Source organism: Rhipicephalus sanguineus, chromosome 3 (genome assembly GCF_013339695.2).
Source record: "Rhipicephalus sanguineus isolate Rsan-2018 chromosome 3, BIME_Rsan_1.4, whole genome shotgun sequence".
In the NCBI taxonomy this organism is placed as follows: domain Eukaryota; kingdom Metazoa; phylum Arthropoda; class Arachnida; order Ixodida; family Ixodidae; genus Rhipicephalus; species Rhipicephalus sanguineus.
The window spans coordinates 29688458-29692653 of NC_051178.1; the positions used below are offsets into that span (position 1 = coordinate 29688458).

At 41.0% G+C, this 4196-nt stretch overlaps 1 long non-coding RNA gene across 2 annotated transcripts; it reads right to left on the reverse strand.

Moving 5' to 3' along the window:
* Positions 1-751: 751 nt before the first annotated feature.
* On the reverse strand, positions 752-3698 carry LOC119384866 (uncharacterized). 2 transcript variants are annotated; one of them, XR_005181950.2, is made up of 3 exons: positions 3441-3698; positions 2163-2275; positions 752-888 (listed from the first exon to the last, which is right to left on the reverse strand). It is a non-coding gene; the product is annotated as an uncharacterized LOC119384866 (long non-coding RNA). The 2 variants fall into 2 exon arrangements; XR_007415328.1 differs by lacking the exon at positions 3441-3698 and adding an exon at positions 2747-2780.
* Positions 3699-4196: the final 498 nt, after the last annotated feature.

The window sequence follows — 4196 nt, forward strand, 5'->3', positions numbered from 1 at the left end:
TGCAACGTCCATTGTGGTTGTGGTGCTGGCTATCTAATTTTACAAGAAAGCAATAAACACTACATGATACTCCTACGATGTGTACTCCTACGATACGGGCGTCATATCAGATTGACGTCTGTAGTTCCAGTGTTGGCTCCGATTTTATAGCAGTCTAATAAACACTACGTTCCCAGCCAACCATCTCACATCCAGTGGACATTCCATAAATATCAACCATGAGATATTTAATCTTCAGAGGATGTCCACAAAAGTTAATTTAATATTTATAAAATATTCAGAGGATGTCCATTTTGAACAGAGTGGACATCCATAGAATGTCCACAGCAGTTCCACACACAATATTGATATGATATTGGCAATATTAGTACAATATTTAGAGGACGTCCATTTTCACAAAAGTGAACATCCATAGGTTGTCCACAGCAGTTCCACAGATAACATTTATATATCAAATGGCATTTATTTTTAGGTGCACGGACCCATGCAATTGCACCATATGCTACAAAATAAGACTTTTACTCGATATGATTGCTTTCCGAGGCAAAAATTTCCAGCGAGTGAAACCACTTGAAGTGGTCCCACTTGCCCCGTTCCCCCCCCCACCCCCGTGGAATAATTTCCAGTTAGAATCTTGTTTCCGACTGGAAATCCCTCAACGAATGTTTATACCGAGTACAATTCAGACTGGCCAGATCTCGCACAGATGTTAGCTGGCTGCTATTGCATGTCACGTGGTTCCTACTTTATCAATCACAGGACCTGCTGGTCCAGTGAACAGTGCACAGCAAAAGTAGTATGATGGTGAAACTTAACAGCATTTATTGAACGCTTCCAGCAACATATCTTGGGATGTAGAATGTGTTTGCACATGTTCCTGTACGCCACCTGAAAGAAATATTTATGCATAGTAAGTTAAAAGTAAAACAATAAACACATCAAACACATTTCTAGCAAAAGCCATAATGGCCCTTAGCCCGTTTTGCAAAGGACATGCACAGTTTAAGGTGTGCCTTCAGCCCACTTGGTTGGCTAGATGAACCATGAAACGGTTATCAATGTACATTTTAAGCTACTTTTAATAGACTTAAAATAAGTTAACTTGTATGTATTTACTATTGTTTGCTGCATGGGCAGATGTGCACCATTAGACATGACCGTATTGCACAGCATTGGGGGGTGCTTACACAAACCATGCAGCACTTAATTTATCAAGGCAAGGCAGAGAAAAATAACATTTTCTAACGTAGATGACTGGCCATTACATCGGTATCATAAAGGTTGACAATGCAAGCAATGAAACAAAAAATATAAACATGGGTAGAAGATAACGGTATTTTGGAGCAACTTCAGAGCGTATTCCAAATCGGCAGGCGTTTAGAGGATAACCTATTTGTTCTTACAGAGTGTAGAGAAATATCTATTAGAATATGAAACAGATTATTAAACGTAGCTTTTCTAGACATCTCTGGGGTGCATCAAAACGTTAATTAGGAAATCTTAAGGACTATATTAAAAGAAGCTGGCATACGTAATGACCGTATAAGCTTCTGAGGAAGATACACCGAGAAATCATAGTCTGCATGGAATGAGAAAGAATAAGTAGCAAAGAGAACATTGATATAAGCAACAGGCTGAGGCAGGAATGTCCGCTGTCTCAGCTGTTATTCATGTTATACATGGTGTGGATGGAAAAAAGTGAGAATGAAACAACACTGGTTTCCATATGACACAATAACAGGTGAGCGTGACTCAAGAGCAGCAGCTTCCAGGTTTATGTTATAAGGATATTGTCTTATTCGCGGATAACCGCGATGATATACAGCTCATTGTAACTTGTAAAACAGCACATGAAATTAAGACACATGCGGAAGGGAAGGTGAAGGTGTAGAACTAGGATTTAGTGTAACAAAATGTAGATTGATAATAATGGACGATACCAATAACCCGGTCGCATCAATACAGGTCCAGGAAATACCGACGGTAAGAGAATACAAGTACCTTAGTGCATTATTGAGGGTGATACAGAAAGCATCACGAAAATCCACCACCATAAATGGAAAGAGGAATGCTGCAATAATGAAGCACAGAACGTTATGGGGATACAATAGGTACGAGGTACTTTGAGGTTCGTGGAAAGGTGTAATGGTTCAGGGACTTACATTTGGGAACTCAGTGGTGTGTATGAAGTCAGAGGTGCAATCAGGACTTGATATGCATCAAAGGACTGTGGGACACCTCGAGTTGGGCACTCACGGGAAGACGAAAAATGAGGCTGTAAAGGGCAATATGGGATGGGCAAGGATTGAAGTGACAGAAGCGCAGGGTGAAATGAGGTTCAAAGAGAGGCTAAGGAAAATGGGCAAAGAAAGTGCTCCAGTATTTGTATACGATGAGTGTTGACTCACAGTGGAGGAAAAACAAGGAGACTCGCCAGCCGGCAGTGTAAGCGATATGACAACATAAGACGTAAGGTGAAAAGTCATAGAGGCGAAAAAGATTTATTGGATAGTAGCGATGGAAAACAAGAAATATTTTGAGTACCTAGCGAAAGGGCAAGACGAAATAAGGAGGGAAGCATTTTATGATAATTTAAGGGGAAGTGCTTTACTATTTGAAGTGAGGTCGGGTTGCCTTAGAACGCGTAGTTATAAAGCGAGATTCAGTAAAGAAGAAAAATGTACATGCTGTAGAGAAGCTATAGGAAACAACGCAGCATGTTTTAATTGAATGTAAATATATTCACCTGGGTTTATGTTTGGGCACTCACCTACATGAAGTGTTGGGTTTCAGAAACAACCATAGAAAGGTAAACAGATAGAAGTAAGTAATATACGTTTAGAGGATTGATGAAGCAAAAGTAGGGAGAAATGACAAAAATAAATAGTGGTGAAACTAAGGTCACTTTGCCGTAGGGTACAGAAAGTTGTGCTGCGAATTCATGGACTTTTGTTTAACTGAACTAGACAAGGCAATAGGCCAAATTAAAAATAACAAAGAAGTTCTTTGTTTAGCTTGGGCGCACAGGCCGCCACCCCGTTATAATGGGACGCTCATAGAATCCATCCATCCAATCATTCATTCATCCGTGTACTTGGAATGTTCAACAGAAATGCATGACAGCTGGTGCTTTGTTGAGTCATCAGTGCATGCTGGGTTTTCGCCTGATAGTCAAACGTTGTCACAGTGCGGAAGCAGGGCTTTTCCTTTCATATATAACCTTAACTAGTAGTATATCAGTGTCCTCAGCGCTCAACGGTCGTGTAAGAAAGCGCCAGGCGCCATGCCGGCTGACTACCGCATTCCAATCGCTGAGCGCTGTACTTCGCGCATAGACATCGCATACAGGACTGTACAATACGGTACCATGCTTAATAAATCCCACGAACATTCGGGATAAACGTTCACTTATACTTGAAATGTATTAATGCAACACTTACCTCCTTATGGAAGAATTATTGCTGAGGAAATCGGTGTAGTTCGACCAGCGCTGATGAATCCAAGATACCGCCAGTACAGCCGCAAAAACCGCTCAAACGTGCTGGTCATTACGTGTAACACTTTCCACAGATAAATCTGACCAAGAATACCAACTATTTCATGGTAATGTTAGACGGGTCCCTCTACAAAACTCGCTGCAATAACGGATACACACAAGAAGAAGAAAGCCCCACGACGAGTCGCCATGTGTTGTACGAAACTGTGGTGCCTTAATAAGTTTTACAATATATTAGAGCGCTGTTAGTAACACTTTCAGCTCTAAATAAAAAGCACAACATTATTTATTTAGTAATAATATTATGAAATAGGTTTTTATTTAGCATTAGCGCATGAAAACATAAAAAGAAATATACGGGACTAGGGCTACCCCTACTCATCTGCAAACAGACGGAGCAGACATGGCGGAGCGGCATTATGAAAAAAGCAGTCGGAGCTAGCAGAGTTCATTGCTGTTAGGTCGTGGCCGTGGCAGATAATGGCGAATGTTTAAAAAAGGCTCCTTTTCGTAGGGAAGTGACTATGTTTTAAACACGAGTTATTCACACAACGGTTCAGTATGAGCAGGCACCTCGTTGGAAGTCTACAACAGTAATATTTGTAACGCCGTGGCGGTCTGGCGCACGTCTACTCCAGCGGTAGAATTAAAGTACGTTTTTTTTTCCCAGTGAGACCAGTTGCCGTCCAAGTGGTGCTGT